Source organism: Vulpes lagopus, chromosome 3 (assembly GCF_018345385.1).
Source record: "Vulpes lagopus strain Blue_001 chromosome 3, ASM1834538v1, whole genome shotgun sequence".
NCBI lineage: Eukaryota > Metazoa > Chordata > Mammalia > Carnivora > Canidae > Vulpes > Vulpes lagopus.
The window spans coordinates 19687363-19704816 of record NC_054826.1 but is presented as its reverse complement, the minus strand read 5'-3'; the positions used below and the strand labels follow the sequence as shown (position 1 = coordinate 19704816).

General features: G+C 41.8%; 1 long non-coding RNA gene across 1 annotated transcript; it reads left to right on the top strand.

The window, feature by feature from the left end:
• Positions 1 to 332: 332 nt before the first annotated feature.
• Positions 333 to 15095, top strand: LOC121486369. The gene is made up of 3 exons (XR_005986615.1): positions 333 to 605; positions 6818 to 6894; positions 14807 to 15095. It is a non-coding gene; the product is annotated as an uncharacterized LOC121486369 (long non-coding RNA).
• The last annotated feature ends 2359 nt before the right edge of the window (positions 15096 to 17454 follow it).

Here is a 17454-nt window from a genome sequence, read left to right as displayed (position 1 = left end):
GCAGGTGGCACGGAGCCTCCCCGGCTTCTGGCCGCCCCCTCCTCGGCCCCGGGCAGCTATCGCGGCTGGCGGCTGCCGCGGAGGCTGCTTCCGACGCCCCGGGGGCGGCTCGAGGTCCCCTCGGCCTGAGGCTCTGACCTGGCGGCGCTCATCTTCCTCCTCCCGGCCGCGGCTGCCCAGCTCCGCTCTCGCCCTTCCAGCCTCTGTACAAACTTTTCTGCTGCTCCAAGTTTCTCGGACCGAGGCGGGGACGCCCAGCGCGCGGCCCGGGCGCCCATTGGCTGGCCGGGCAGGGGGCGGGGCCTGCGCGCCGGCTGGGGGCGGGGCTCCGGGCAGCGCGCGCCGGCCGGGTCCCCGCGGCCTGCCCCGCCTGCTCGGGGCCGGGGTCCCGGGGACGTGGGCGCGCGCCCCGGCAGGTGGGCCCGGTGCGCCCGGGGGAGCCCTGGGCGTCCAGGGGGGCGGACTCCTAACCCGGCACGTCTCCCCCACTGCCTCCCGCTCCGAGTGGGCTGTGTCTCGCACCTGCTGCACGTGGATCTGCACCTCTGGGTGCTGGGAAGGGGGGGCCGCCTGCTTAGAACCAACCCCACCTCGGAGCGGTCGAGGTGTGTGCGCGCGGCCGCGGGGGCGCGGGGCGGGGCGGGGCGGGGCGGGGGGCGCGTGCCCGGGCGCGAGGGCGGCGCGCGGGAGGGGGAGGGCGGCCGCGGGGGACGCGGGTGTCGCGGGGAAGCAGGCGGTCGGCCGGCCGGCGGCGCCCAGGGTGCGGCCTTGGCTCCGCGGGCATCCCCGGGCGCTGGCGGCGGAGCCCTGCGGCAGCGGGGACGGGTGACCCGCGGGTGACCCGCAGGTGCCGCGCGGGCGCCGGGACCCTCCTCCTCCTCCTCCTCCTCCGGGCGGGCGGGCCGAGCTCCGAGCCCTGGCCCCGGGGCGCTCCCGGTGGACACTCGCCCCACCAAGGCTTCGCCGCGTCGGCTGACCGGGGCCGCGACGGGGACTCGAGGTCCCTCGAGGGGAGGACTCCGCGGCCCCTGCCTCGGCGATGAACCCCTGCACGGCCGCGGTGCGCTGCCCTTTTTTCTTGCAGCGGGTGATTTGTTTGGTGGTGGGCGTGTTTGCACCCTCCTATTCCCTTCTTCGTACGCTGGTTCCCAAAATCAGGACCGAAAACACAAAAGAAAGGATTGCAAAACTCCGTGGTGTGATTCTAACGGCTTCGTCGTGGTTTTTTTTTTTTTTTTCCTTTTTTAAGCATTAAGAGATCGTGTGGGCCTTTTAAATTCCTAGAAGAATTTCTTTCCAAGTGCCCATATATGCATCTTAACCTATTGTATCTCCTCATAGATTAAACAGATAACTAGATTCTTTGATGTGATAAGCAGGTATCGGTTCCTTAAATGTTATTTCTTGAATAAACAAACTTCCTAAGAATTGATCCGGCCCTCCCGTTACTGTGCATGGCGCGGTAACAGATGAGCAACAGGAGAACCGAGAGGGCATTCCAGACTTCAGCTCATTACAGGACATGAAATCCCTGCACTCACTCTTAGAGATGCCATAAGGATATGTTAATATGGCATTATTCTATTGTTTAAACTGTTTCCCCATGAATACTGGTGATTTGGAAGGAGTCTATACAAATAATTGCTGGCAATTGGTCAGTTTCCTGGCCTCCTCTCAGTCAGGGTAACTAATAACCACTTCTGTCGTCTACACTTTTCTTTGAGTAGTGACCTCTAGGGTTGTGTCAGTGAGTACAAGTCAACACTAGAAAAATGAAACTGCACGTTCTGCCCCTATTTTTCCCTAACCACATTACATCACTATCACCCTGTCAGGTGGTTGTCAGTAAATATATGAAGGGGAGGTGGGAAGTTCCACTTATACTCATTTTATGCTAATAAATTTTTAAAAATTACTTTTCATTTGAAGTTCCTCAAATGGAAAACAGGATTGGGGTATGTGTTAATTTTTTTGAGGATGAAGAACATATTAAATATAACAAGTGAGACACACTGCTGAAATATTAGTGACAGGTTTTAGCATGTCATTGGTAAGCTGGGCTTATTATCAATGGAACTGTCTTTTTTTTTTTTTTTTTTACTGGTCCTTTAAATTGTCTTTCCACAGAAGCTCTAGGAAGATTAAAATAAAATGAGAAATCAGGAGACCAAATGAAAAAAAAAATTAATGAGGTTTACCTGTACCCTCTTTTGGTATATGATTCTTAAAGCTAAAGTTTAGCCTTCAGAACCAGAATGTGAAGGTTAGGAAACAACGATTTTGTTTCCTTAATTTGAAAAACTGGGACATTGTAGTTTCCCTCACACTCTGCCAGCAATCTACATTGCGAAGGAAATAAAGAATTTTCATGAACGCATAGACAATTCTTGTCATTGTTTGTATATTTCAAGGAAGAGATTTTTATTCTAAACATTGTTTTATATCCTTCCTTGCAGTTTTCACCTCAATCCCTCCTTCTCGTACTGGAAGACCTGGGTTCAATGTTAAATCCTCTGAGTTTTGAACTAGTCCAAGAACTGCCTGACTGATCAAGTTGATTGCTCTCTTTTACCTAATTATTTGATGACTATTTTGAGTCAACTCCCCAAGGTGGGAACCTGTTTAAAAGCAAAGGCTGCTGGGAGCCTACCCACTATATTCCCTTTGACTACCTTGAATCTTCCATGGATCAAAGGATTGGATAAGAAAGAGATAGTAATTCCTGGGAAGAAGGCAGCAGCATGAATCAGATCTGACCTGCATCCCTTACTAAGCCTAACCTGGCCAGACCTTAGAGCATTCCTAAAGCACTAACATTCATGTAGCAGACCTGTGCAAATTGTGTTTGCTTTCTTTTATGACAGGCCAGATGGATACTAAAACAGTGAAAAAGGCATCTATCTGGTGCAGAAATACAGCGCCCTTGGACACATTTGCCTTCCATGTGTTCACCCAGTTGGTTCAGTGGATGACGTGTGTGGCATCAACCTGACCTAGGGCATGAGGGAAGGTCCACAGTTGTGGTTATGGCCTTCTAGTGACTGCCTTCTCTTTTTAGTGGTACATTTCAAATGTGTGGTCCCCAATTATTATCATTTTCTGATGATGAATTTTAAGCTGAGTCCAGTGCCTGGAGTTTGTATGTATGTCAGTACTGTGATTAACTCCCCAACATCTTTATGGGGTGATAAATTAACTGCTGTGGAGGCAGGTTGCCACCAACTGACTCCTTCAAGTTGCTTCCTTCTCCAGCGGTTTTACTCCTCAAACTGATGGCTTTCTACCCTTTTTATTTTTCACTTCTTTTTTTCTCCCAAGTATTTCCAGTGCATTTCCATTGTGTATAGGGCCAGTGGGCAAAGAGGATTGTTCACTTAATGTTGCCCATTTTTGAAGGTCTAGGTGGAGAGGGAAAGCCTTACTAGTTCAGAAGTCTCTTCTATAGGCAGATGGACATTTTAAAAAAATTATTTATTTGACAAAGAGGGAGAGTGAGCCCAAGCAGGGGTAGTGGCAGGCAGAAGGAGAGGGAGAAGAAGGCTCTCTGCTGAGCAGGGAGCCCAACATGAAGTTCCATTCCAGGACTCTAGGATCATGACCTGAGCCAAAGGCAGACGCTTAATGGGCTGAGCCACCCACATGCTCCAGAAGATGGACATTCTGATTATATTTCAGTTTCTTCTCACACGCATCTCTCTCTCTGAGGCATCAGTCTAGGCCATTTGAAAGATGGAACCTACGACTTGAGAGAATCCATCACTTGAGTGTGTATGATGCTTAGTGAATCCCTGCGACAGAAGTTCAAAGCTCTTAACTGGGGAGCAGAGTGAGAAATGTAGGATTGCCATTTTTTGAAATTTAAACCAAAAAGTAACCTCTGGACTGGCCTGCTCCTTGACCTCCTGCTTAATGGGTGTTGATCACAAAGCACACTAAAGGGGCACCTGGATGGCTCAGTTGGTTAAGCGTCTGTCTGCCTTTGGCTCAGGTTATGATCCCAGGGTCCTGGGATTGAGCCTCATGTCCTGCTCCCTGCTCAGTGAGGAGCCTGCTTCTCCCTCTCTCTGCCTACTGCTCCCTCTGCTTGTGCTCTCTTGTTCTTTCTGGCAGATAAATGAATAAAATCTTAAAAAAAAAAAAAAAAGCGAAAACAAAGTTCTGAGTTGAAACTGCTGTATCTTGAAGATATGAAAGTCTGAGGCAGGTTACTTCCTCTCCTTGAAAGTAAATGAATTAGGTGGGAGGCTAATTTTATAAGAAAACTTAGTCTTTTTTTTTTTTAATAGCTACAGTGTTTGATCTAAAAAGAAATGAGATTTGATTGCTCATATAAAAAAGCAGTTTTGAATATGATTTTTCAGATGCCAAGGTATTTTGTCTATTTTCCAATGAAATAATAGATTATAGGTTAAGAAGAGCTATAAAACTTACCTAAGGAATTTTTGGAGAAAGATTCATTCATTGAATCTAATAGAAGAAAAGCAAGTACGTTTTGAGGCTATCTAATGTGAGGGCTGAACATCAGCTATGGATTTTTTTTTTCTCTCAATTGCGAATTAGTATAAAGTGTCAATTGTTAAAAAGACCTGAAATTTTAGTAGCTGAAAGAACAGGATATGCTTCTCGAAATTGTCTTGCTGTGTTCATGATTTGTCTTCATCTCTGATCATATTACATTGTTTAGTTTTGCCTTCCTTTTCCTGGCTTGCATCTCATCTTTTGCTTCCCAAATCGAACACTTAAAAAAAATCCCCCCAAAAGAATAGAAATAAAATATATTTTCCTCTTGAGGAGGAGGATATACGCTAGATAAGGTTTTTACCTGGGCTCCCCTAATTTTGGAGATCCTTTGTACCGACTCCATTGGGTTCTTACATGCTGTAGGGTCACCTGGCCTTGAAGGCGTGCTGCTAGAAATGCCCATTTTATGAAGTGTCCATAAATCCTAGGTTATCAGAGAAAGTCTAAGAGTCGTTCTTTTTGGGTTAGATGATAGACCATTCAACTTTTAACCCCAAATCAAATCTTTTAGTCTTTGCCAAAGGAAAGTCTCAACAGAGGAAAGATTTAAAAATATATATATTTTTAAAAAATTAGTAATTGGTATTTTTCAAAGATTTTCCCTTGGTATTTTTTAAGGGTTAATTTGCTTTCTTAGGACTTCGACAAAATGTGTTTTTGTATTGCCTTTTTTTCCTGTGTTTTTCTTTTTTTTCTTTTTTAAAAAAATTGTATGTATTTAAGTGATCTCTATATCCAATGTGGGGCTTGAACCACGACCCCAAGGTCACCAGTCAGATTTTGCTCGACTGAGCCAGCCAGGTGCCCCTCCCTGTGTTTTTCTAAAATGAGATCTGTGCAAGAGAGTTAGAAGCTTCCATCTGCTGCTTTACAAAATTGCTCAAACCCCACTTTCAGAGAAAGAGGCCCAAGATCTGTAGCTTTAGAAAAGCTGTATTTATCAGAAATTCCTATTTCAGGAATTTATCAGTTCTGCCTGAGTAACCCCTGCACTGTGTGTGCAGGTTAGTGGGGCTCTTGTTTATTTTTAGAAATTTGAGGTAATCATTTCCCTTGCAGAGCCAGTACCAACTCTATAATCCCTGAGCTAATGTGTTAATTGTAGTGGCATTTTAAGCTTTGGGCAAATGCTAACATCTCATTTCCCCCTTCCATCCATAATAATGATAAAAGCTTTCCTATAATTCAAATGAAGGCTCACTGTGAGAGCTTTCCTTTACACAACCCCTCCCTGCTCTGCTGCAGTGGGTCCCCACCACGCCTTCTGACAATAGCAGCCATTTCTTAAATCCTTAAATCCACCTTAAATCCACAAACCCTAGGATCTCGACAACCAGGATTCTAGACAACTTCTGAAATTAACCAAGCCAAGCAGATCTCCCCTCTTTCTTTTTCTCCCTACCCTTTCATTTCTCTATCAACAATATCAATAAGTAACATTTAGTATGCACTTACCATGTACCAGGCAATGTGCAGTGTTCTTGGTGAATTTTTTTGCCTTTTGTTATAAATTAGGATACAGAGATGGAGAGAAGCTAAGTGATTCTTTTTTTTCATCCTAAAGATTTTATTTTTAAGTAATCTCTATACCCAATGTGGGGCTCAAACTCACAGCCCCGAGATCAAGTTGCATGCTCCACTGAGCAAGCCAGTCTGGTGCCCCAATTTTTCAAGGTCACAGAGCTCATAATTGCTGCAACAGAGAGTGCAAGTCGCTAGCGCTGAATTAGAGTCTCCTTCCCCGGCACTGGGCAGGGGCCTACTCCCAAAGGCCTCAGCCCATCCCTTAAAAAATGAACAAAAAGACCAACACATTATAATAAAGAATATACGTAAAATTTCTCTGGGTGGTAGTGGTATATTCAGCTTAAACATCCACCACCCATCCCTCTGCCCCTAGAAAGTAGGTACAAAAAACAGGAAGTAGAAAATCAGTGTTTTCTGATTTGAGTTTATGGCCACTTATTTTAATTTCCTGTTTTTATGGGCAGTAGTCTGCCAGACTTGCAACTAGCAAGGAGACCGATAACAATTTCTACATTTATTTTTTTATTTTTAAGATCTTATTTATTTATTCTTGAGAGACACACAGAGAGAAGCAGAGACTCAGGCAGAGGGAGAAGCAGGGTCCTCTCAGGGAGACCGATGTGGGGCTGGATCCCTGGACCCGGGATCACGGGATCACAACCGGAGCCAAAGGCAGACGCTCAACCACTGAGCCACCCAGGCGTCCCTTTCTATGACATTTAAATGATCAAATACTTCCTTATGAAACTCTGGCTTATTCTGTTCACAGACACAGAGCCCAAATCAACTTTCCTGCTTAGATTGAGCCTATAGTGGAGAGTGGTGTCATGAAAAAGCATTGATCAGGTATGAACTATAGGCCATAGATTATACTAAGCCCTTTCTATTTATCTTAAATAAGTTTATGGTAAACCTGGAAGGGAGTTAGCATTATTGCACCTGCAGCTCTATCAGGATATAAAGTCAGTAAGAAGATCTGCATTCATTTGGACATCTCTTTTAAGGGAGGTGGTGTGGGAATGGGAATAATCAAGAAAGATTAGCATAAACTCAGGGAAGGGGGTGGGGGGAAATACAGAAATACATCATCTGTCTCTTTTTGTCTTTCTAGACTCATTACAGACATTGCTAACCAATAGCATCACTCTTTCCTTTAAGGGTCCACCACCAGTTTACTAGCAATGGCACAAGAAATGAAATTTATTTGCCCTGCTTGATCTAGCATGTGATGTGTACAGAGTCGGTTTTAGGAGACCATAATTGGTGGCGATTTTGTACACCTGTGTTGGTATGTGCATATAATCCTTTTTGCCTATATTATGAAAGGGCTATGAAGATCAATTATCAGGATTTTTTGCTTTTGCGGGCAAAGTTTGTATGAAGAGAATGTGAAAAAAAAATAAATAAAAAATTAAAAATAATTTAAAAATAATAAAAAAAAGAAGAGAAAGTGAAATAAGTATAGCAGGAGAGAGATCATGGTCATTAAATAACCAACGAGCAAAAAAAATCTCCCATGGCATAGAGGGTCTTGCAAAGCATATTCCCTTATTAGATGCTTCAAGAATGTCTAGAATGTATCTAATAGTATAATAAATGGTTTTATGCAAAATACCCACATTTGCAAGTCAGGGAGCAGCAGGACACAAATTGAAGGGGCAGGAACAGATTGTGCTGGAGTCTGACTCTGGCATTTTAGTCTGAATGTTTTCAGTTCTGACAGGTAAGTATTACAGTACCTCAAATAGAATTTTGGGAGCCAAATAGGGAGTAAATGATTGAAATAAAGATGAATTGCAATCATTGAAATATAACTTTATTCAGTAGATATTATGATGTCTAAACATACACAAAAATGAATATTTGGAAAACTGAGTCATTTAAAACCTCTGGCATAGAAGTTGGTTAAAATAATAGAGCTCTTTGGGGACTATTTCTGAAAATTTCCCTAAATGTTTATTATTTGGGGACTCTAAGGTAGAATACATATTTTTTAATTATCTTTATACAAATCAGACTCTTGTTTATCTCCTCTATCAAAAGGGTAAAATGCGATTTACTTCTTCATTATGAATGTGGCGTGGTGCACAATTAATTTTAGAACTAGAGACAGGAGAAAACTCCATTTTTAGTCTCAGTTTGCACCGGCCTTAAATTCCAGGTCGAGCTTTTTCAGACTGATTACGTTGGAGTGCATTAGTGTTAAATGTTACACTTCCAAGAGCTGAATCATTTTCCTAAATGTTTTCCTGACCTCCAGTGTTTGGTAAGGAACCTCAGTAGAATACAGCTTTCTAGTTAATAAATATTTTTGAACAAAAGAACAAAACACATTCTATAGAATAAAAATTCACTTGCGGGCCACCTGGGTGGCTGAGTCGGTTGGTTAAGCGTTCAGCTGTTGATTTTGGCTCAGGTCGTAATTTCAGGGTCAAGGATAGGCTCCCCACTCAGCGGGGAGTCAGCTTGTCTCCCCCTCCCCCTGCCCCTCCCCCTGTTTGTGCTTGCACTCTCATTCCCTCTCTCTCTCTCCCTTTCTCTCTCTCTCTCTCTCTCTCTCTCGATAAATAAATCTATTTTTTTTAAAGATTTATTTATTTATTCATGAGAGACACAGAGAGAGAGAAAGAGAGGCAGAGACACAGGCAGAGGGAGAAGCAGGCCCCATTCAGGACCCTGATGTGGGACTTGATCCCAGGACTCCAGGATCATGCACGTCCTGAACCTGAAGGCAGGCATTAAACCATTGAGCCACCCAGGGATCCCCTCGATAAATAAATCTTTTAAAAAATTCACTTGATAACTTCCATACGGTATGGAGGAAGAATATATTGAAACTTTGATCGTTGGGAAATTATAAGTATTTAAGAGTAATATACTCAAAATGGTCTGTGAATTGATGTATGGTTAGGTGAAGGAACACTTCTTAACACATCAGCCTTCTTCTGTGTTAATACTCAATTTCATTAAAAAAGAATGCTAAAGAAAGGGTATTAGCATTTTCATTGCTTTGAGTTCTTAATTTTATTTGAAAATGCAATAGAAAGAAATAGTCATATACTTTGACTTTAAAGCATTCGTTTAAAAGAAACAAAAAGCAGAATCAGACCCATAAGATAACAAATTGATGGTGGCCAGAGGGAAGTGGGGTAGAGGGATGGGCAAAACGGGCGATACAGGCTACCAGTATGGGATGAATAAGTCACTGGGATAAAAGGCACAGCAGAGGGAATACAATCAATGGTATTGTGATAGCACGTTATGGTGACAGATGGTAGCTGCACTGGCGGTGAGCATAGCATGATGTGTAGAAGAGCTGAATCACTATGTTGTACACCTGAAACTAACGTAATGTTGTCAGCTATACTCAAAGAAAAATGTTTTAAAAAGCATTAGCTCAGTGACTATAGGATATTTTCCCCATGGTAACATAAACACTTAAAGATAAGAATCCCTGAAGAAGACAAACATTTAGTGTTTTTATATCAAAGCATTTGAAGGAGGGAGGGTGGAAGAAATGAAAGGAGCTAGAAGGAGGGGAAGGACCAAAGAGAGAGAGAGAAAGAAAAAAAAAAAAGAAGAAGAAGAAAATGACTGGGTGGTAAAACAGGTACACATTTTGTCAGAGTCCCACCCGTAGATCAAATCTGATGTTGTGGACATGTTGCTTCTGAACTTCCATCTACAAGTCTGGAAGGCAACAAATACAAACCTGAATGAAAAGCTTGTGTGTCATTAACTACTATTAATAATGTAGGAGATTTAGATGACTTGCTAGAAGTTATTTATATTCTTTTAGAATGCCCAATATCATTCCAAGTGTTTCAATTCCCCAAGGTGAATTACCTTTCCCTGAGAGACCAACACTTCGAGAATGACAAGAGGAAATATTGTTTCGTACTAATTTTTTTTACTACTATAAAAGTATTCTGAATATACTAATAGGGATAATAGTGTAATAATAATAATAATAGTGTAAATTATTATTTACAATATCTATTTGTATAATGTATGTACTCAAAAAGAAAAATTAACTTTTTGAAAATTAGTACAGCTTAGAACCTGTTTTTTTTTTTTAACTTTTATTTATTTATTCATGAGAAACATAGAGAGAGGCAGAGACATAGGCAGAAGGAGAAGCAGGCTCCCTATGGGGAGCCCCATGTGGGACTTGATCCCAAAACCCCAGGATCACGACCTGAGCCCAAAGGCAGAGGCTCAACCACTGAGCCACCCAGGTGCCCCTGTTTTCAATACCGATCCTGCCTAGAAGAAAGGCTTTCATGGACAAATATGTTTTGCGGATGCGGTACTCTAGTCCTCTGTTAGAAAGTCTCATTGCACGTTGTTTTTTAAAAGGGCCTGGGATGTCTGGCAATTTAAAAAATTCCAAACTGCTTAACTTTGTTTTAGTTAACTTCGCTCAGGTTTATTTGATCATGCATTCTTTCATTAAGTAATACCTATTAACATGATACAGATTGGAATTCCTTGGAATTCATGCAGGGAATCTTTCCTAATATGGCAAAGGATAATTTATTATATGGAGGAGTGGTTCAGAGACAAACATTGTAATTGCAGGAGATACGTATTTGTTTTTAAGTGTTAGGAAAACACATTTCATTCATGATTTTATGGATACTTTCGCTTAGACTGAAGCCAAGTTAATGTGTGTGAAAGATGAGTAGATTTAAAGAAAATATGCAGTTAATCATAGTAGAAATAATATATAGATATGACAAAATCATGACGGTGGTAGGTGAATATCTAAAGATTGGGAAATATAAATAGGTTGCTGTAACTTGAAGATACATATTCAGGCTCATTATCAGGAAACATGGCAAAGAGGGATCGTGGCTCTCTGGTTCTGGCTTAAAATAATTTAGTGACTTGGAAGAGAAGCCTGTTCGGGACCTCAGTTTCCTTATCTGTAAAAAGAGAGCTAATATCTGTGGTTGACTTCTGCTCAACAACATTGATGTGAATGGAACATTACAGTGGCAGCCTGATCTGCTGCCACTTCAGGCCCCCTGGGATTTGGGGGAAAACTTATTTTTGCATAGCTGGAGAATTGTAATCCCGAAGCAGTCTTTAGCAGGAAAACAGTGGCCAAATGGAGCACTGACCGCACCTTAGTGAATGTTGACTGGGCTGTCACACTCTTCTTGCTTTGGTTCCCGGGTGGCAGTGAAGCAGAACACTTCATCCTTCTGGTGTGCCATTGTTGGAGATCTCTCTACACCCTTTCCTCAGAGTAGCTGAATCTGGTTCCTGGATTTGAGCTCTTTGTGTGAATGGAGCACCTTGCAGTTCTAGCTTCAGGGAATTCTCTGGCAGGCGGTGGAGGAGACTACCTAGAGGGCTAGCCTTACTTTCTTTGGTTTTAAGACTGCACCTCCCCCGCCCCCCCTGCAGGTTTTTTTGTTTGTTTGTTTGTTTTTTGGTCTATTTGGTTATTTTGGAGAATCAGCATACAAATAATGTAATATTTAGTTTAACAATCTGAACTGGTTTTAAAATTTCAGAAATACGACTTTCTTTTGTTAGATTTAACCCTAGGGCTTTTTGGTTTTGTCGGGTTTTGATTTTTTGGTTGTGTTTTTAATGATTCTTGATTTATGAATGGGGTTCTGTGATCTCTTACATTTCTAATGGCTTATTGTTAGGGCAATATAATGCCATTGTTAAGGACACACACTCTGTCAGGCGCCGCCACTTACTAGCTGTGTGACTTTACCCAAGTTTCTTTGTCTCTTCCTTTTGGGTGTTTTTAATCTTTAAAATCAGGATAAAGGGCAGCCCGGTGGCTCACCGGTTTAGTGCTGCCTTCGGCCCAGGGCTTGATCCTGGAGACTTGGGATCGAGTCCCGCGTGGGGCTCCCTGCATGGAGCCTGCTTCTCCCTCTGCCTGTGTCTCTGCCTCTCCCTCTCTCTCTGTGTGTCTCTCACAAATAAATAGATAAAATCTTTAAAACAAATAAATACACAAATAAAATTAGGATAAAAAATAAAATCAGGATAGTAGTAACAATCTCCCTCAGAATTAAATAGTCAATACATTAAGAAGCACTTAGTACAGTACATGGTAAGTAGCCCTGAAAAACTGTTAGCTGTTATTACTACAGCTGGTGTCTAGGAATTTTTTTTTTTTAAGAGAGAGAGAACACAAGCAGGGAACAGGGAACCAGAGGGGCAGAGGGAGAGGGAGAGAGAGAATCCTAAGAGGCTCCATGCCCATTGCGGAGCTAGGCCTCACAACTCAGATCACGACCTGGGGCGAAATCAAGAGTCCGAGGCTTAACCCAGCCATCCAGGTGCCACTAGGACAATTCTTGGGCAAACTACTGAACTATTACTCTCTTGAAAGTTCTAGGTACACAATTATATCAAATGAAAAGAATATCAGTTTAAATATATTTATCGTCCTTAGTTTTTCTAGAAAAATTATTTACTGGGACCTTCAGCACAATGTCAAATAGTAGTTGAGATGATTTCTGTCTCTTTCGATTCCAATTTTCTTCTGCATAACCTGTCTACTATAATTTATAATCAATTTTATATCCTTTTAAAAACTCTATGGCATGAGCATTTTTCATGTTAGTAAACTTTTGGTGAACCTTAATTGTTCTAGATTATATCAAAAGTTGTATATTATAAAACAGCATATGTAAATATATTAAAATATAAAATATATCTATAGTTTAAATAATGATAATGGGAATATCTGTGTGTATATCAAACTTAAATAGAATATTAGGAGCTGTTTGTGCTTTTCCCCTCTTGCATCAAGAATTTTTATCATTTCCTTGCTTTCCTTTATACTTTTACCACCAGTGTGTAAATACTGCCATTTAGATGTATTACAATTTACTTAATAGTTCCCTTATTGTGATTATTTATATTAGTTTATATTTTGGATGTTGGGAGTTGAGTTTTCCCATATTGAAGATTATTTCCTTGGGATAGATTCTGAGAAGTGGAATTACTAGGCCAGTGGGTGTATGATTGTTTTAAAAGTTTTGGCCAAATATTGATTATCAAACTGCCTTCCAAAAGGCTTGCATCTATTTACATTCCCCCAAAGCAGTGTATATAAGAATGACCATTAAAGTTCAACAGCTGGGATCCCTGGGTGGCGCAGCAGTTTGGCCCTGCCTTTGCCCCAGGGCGTGATCCTGAAGACCCGGGGTCGAATCCCACATCAGGCTCCCGGTTCATGGAGCCTGCTTCTGTCTCTGCCTCTCTCTCTCTCTCTCTCTCTCTCTCTGTGACTATCATAAATAACTAAAAATTAAAAAAAAAAATAAAGTTCAACAGCTATCAACACTAAAGGTTAATAACTTGAAAGGCAAGAATTATCGTGTTTTTATAGAACTCCTAATAAGGTGGTGTTTTTTCAATTGTCAATTATTTTTTCGAAGGATACTCTGTATACAGAAATGTGCACATATTACAATGATTTAGCTTGCTGAATTTTCACAAAGAGAACACAACTTTGTAACTATCACCTAGATCAAGAAACACATCTGCACCCAGCTGTTCTTGTGCTCACTTCCAGTCTAAAGACCAATTTGTGTGCTAAAACCTTTGAAGAAAGAAAATTGACCTTGCTTTGACCAATCTGGTTATGACAGCCAGCACTAAGGTTTTGAATTATGAAGGAGGGAAGATTTTGAAAGGTTTATATGTGTTTAACACTCTAACTGTCCTCTTACTTTTTTTTAAATTTTTTTAATTTTTATTTATTATTTATGATAGTCACAGAGAGAGAGAGAGAGAGGCAGAGACACAGGCAGAAGGAAAAGCAGGCTCTATGCAGGGATCCGATGTGGGACTCGATCCCGGGTCTCCAGGATCATGCCCTGAGCCAAAGGCAGACGCCAAACCGCTGCGCCACCCAGGGATCCCTTTTTTTTTTTTTTTAAATTTATGATAGACATAGAGGAGGAGAGAGAGAGAGAGGCAGAGACTCAGGCAGAGGGAGAAGCAGGCTCCATGCAGGGACTCCAGGATCGTGCCCTGGGCCAAAGGCAGGCGCCAAACCGCTGAGCCACCCAGGGATCCCCTCTAATTGTCCTCTTAAAGTAAAATAATGGATTTATAATTCTGACGGAACATCTCTGTCTTGAAATGGCTTGATGTCATTTGGCTCTCAAACCAGGTAACTTTGCAATTACTCAAAAGTTTTTATGCAAGCCATAATAGTGTATCTATAATGCAGGTACTTAAGTTATAGTGTATAAAATTAGCGATTATCTTCATGCTTATTTAAGACACAGATTCATGGGGCCCCCCCTAAGAATCATTGAATCAGCATTTGCATTTTCACGAGCATGTGGGAGATGCTGATGCATACAGTGGCCCCTGAAGTACATTTTAGTAATGTTGCTCTAGAGGATAACTGTCTCTTTTGAAGAAAAATATTCTGCAAATGTTGGTAATTGCAGCAGTTAACCTAAGACAACCCTTCTACATTGCATGATCTCAGTTTTTAAAACACATAATAAAATAGGGGCAGCTGGGGGGCCTAGTCGGTTAAATGTCTGACTTTGTCTTGGGTCATGGTCTCAGGGGCCTGGGATAGAGCCCTGTGTTGGGTTCCCTGCTTAGTGTGGAGTCTGCTTGTCCCTCTCCCCCCTGTCCCTCCCTCTGCTCTTGCTCTCTCTCCCTCTCAAATAGGTAAATAAAATCTTTAAAAACAAAAACATGTAATAATTTTTTTTTTTTTTTTTTTTTTTTTTTTTTTTTTTTTACTCAGTCCTTTCTAGGCTTTCCTACTGTGGACCTAGACACATGGTGTTTAACATAGGGGCGGTGAAGTTTGTATAACCGGAACAGGAAGCATCTAGCTCAGAACACACCCCTTGATTGCAAAATCTTTGGAACTGACCTGATAGAATGGATCTCGCTTTTCAAGGATCACCCTTAACTTATTTATCTTGGCAATCTTATGGGTGTATGATCTGTATTATTGTGGTAGCCAGGTGAAACACTGTAACCTAAGGATTTACCTGACTGTACAAATAGCAATAAAGTGGAAACAAACAGCTGACTTGTTCCCTCCCAAATGTATTCTATTTAACTTAAGTTTACCTCTTCAGTGCTGCAGCTTTGCAAGTGGGTCATTTTATAAAAGGGTTGGTAATTCAAATTTTTGGTTAAAAGAGTATAGAAAATCGTCCCTCTGTTTTTCCTCTCTAGATATTGAAGAACACTAAGGTTCATTTGTTTTTGGAGAGTCCTATTTGAAAAAGCCGAGTGCTGGGGCTCAGTTGGCTCAGTTGGGGACTCTCGGTTGTAGCTCCAGGCATGATCTCCGGGTCCTGGGATAGAGCCTCACGTAAGGCTCTGTGTTCAGTGTGGAGTCAGCTTGTCCTGCTCCCTCTACTCCTCCCCCCACCTCCTGCTCGTGCTCTCTTTCACTCTATCTCTGAAGTGAGTAAGTAAAATCTTTTAAAAAAGAAGAAAAAGCAGAGTGCTTACTAAGTAGTGAGATATTAGGTAATAACTCAGAAAAATTGCATGGGGTTTGGCTTTTGCTTTCAATGATCCTAGAGGTTTTGCTTGTTCTGCTGGACTTGATGGATTAAAGTCATATTGATTCTGATCCCTCAGTATTGCTTGAGTCCACCTACTTCTCTCTAGCTCTGTCATTGCCCTGGGCTGATGCACCTGTTTCTCTTTCGTGGTCTGCAGCTGGGGGCTCCTAACTGGTTCCCCTTGTATTCTTGCCCCCTTCTAGTCAGTTCTCCATATTACTATCAGCATGGCCTTTTTAAAGAAAATAAATTGGATCATGCCCTTCTTCTACCTAAAATTCTTCAGTGGCTTTCCTTGGGTGCAGAGTCCTTACCACGGCTCATAAACTCTTGCACTCTCTGCTTCTGAGCTCCATTTTCCAACCTCAGCTCTATTCCTCTCTCCCTTACTCCCTGTACTCAAGATGATCCTTAACCCAAACAAACCCTTTCTTAACTCCAGGCCCTCATGCAGGCTGTTCCCTTTGTCCAGAAGTCTCTTCCTACAGTTTTTGCCTAGCTAACTCCTGCACCTCTTTTCCTCCTGTGTTCCAATGCCACATCCATAGAGAGACCCTCCAAGTCTAAATGGTGTCTCCTCAGTGTATCTCCTCATCATATATTCTTTTTCTTTGAGTACCTATCACAATTTGTAAATAGAAATTCATGTATTTGTCGGTATCTGTTTTTCTCACTAGAATGTGTTAAGAGACAAATGTCAGGCTGTGTTGTTCATCATTGTATCCTCAGTGCCTAGCATAGCACCTGGCCTCGAATAAATACAAGTGTGGATTTGTAATTAGTGTGTAAGTTACCTACTGCTGTGTAACGAATGAAGGCACAAATGTAGACATTTATTTAAAACAACGAGCAGTTCTTATGTCATAGTTTCGGTGAGCCACGAATTAAAAATTTAACTCATTTTCCTATTTTCTGTGGGTTATTACGGCTGTTGGCAGAAGGCCTCATTACATGCCTCATGATGACTCTAGAGGGCTGTTGGAATGTTCTCAGATATGGCAGCTGGCTTCTTTTAAAGGGATGATCCAAAAAATAAAGAGAACTTTGGCTGTCATATACTGTCACTTATACTACATCCTCTTCATTCAAAGAAAGTCACCAAGTATAGGTCACACTTAAAGGAAGAGGAAATTGGCTTCATCTTTTGAAGGGAGGGGTATCAGAGATGTGTGGGCATATTTCGAAACAACCACACTTCTTCCTCTGGCCATAAACTATTCATGTTGTCTTCACATGCAAAATACACTAAACTTCTCCTATTATCCCCCGAGAATTATATTCATTTAAATTATGAGCTTGAAACTTGGGATGTTAGCTTCAAAATCAGGTCTGAGTGTGGAGAGACAAGATCTTGGCTGTAGTTCCTTAAGTATATCTCCTTTAATAACCCTTCCTCTTGATCTTAAGGCCAATGAACTGAAGAGACAAGTTATCTACTCCACCCATAGCCAGTCTACAATAGTGGGATGGGCCTAGCATAACCACAATAGACACTTCTGGCAGAAAGGGGACAAATGGAATGTGCACAGCAGTCCACGGTCCATGGCAATTCTGAAATCCAAGTGGGCACAGGTTAACATTTCTTAATTAGGAGTCAAGGCTAGAAAAAAAAAAAAAAAGGAGTCAAGGCTAGGAAGTAATGCTGCATGGCTCTTTGCTCTTATTTTCAAGCTCTGAGCCATTTTTTTCCCCAAAAAAGGTATGTGTTTGCAGCTGAGTAGTCTCTTGTAGCTAACTTCCTGTTTGTAGAAATTTGGGGGTATAAAGTCCTCTTTTCACTTTGTGTTATCTCTGTCCCATTCAGTCCAAGCTGGTGGTATCTATGTCAGTGTGGTATCTGTAAAAATACAAGTATTTATAAGACACA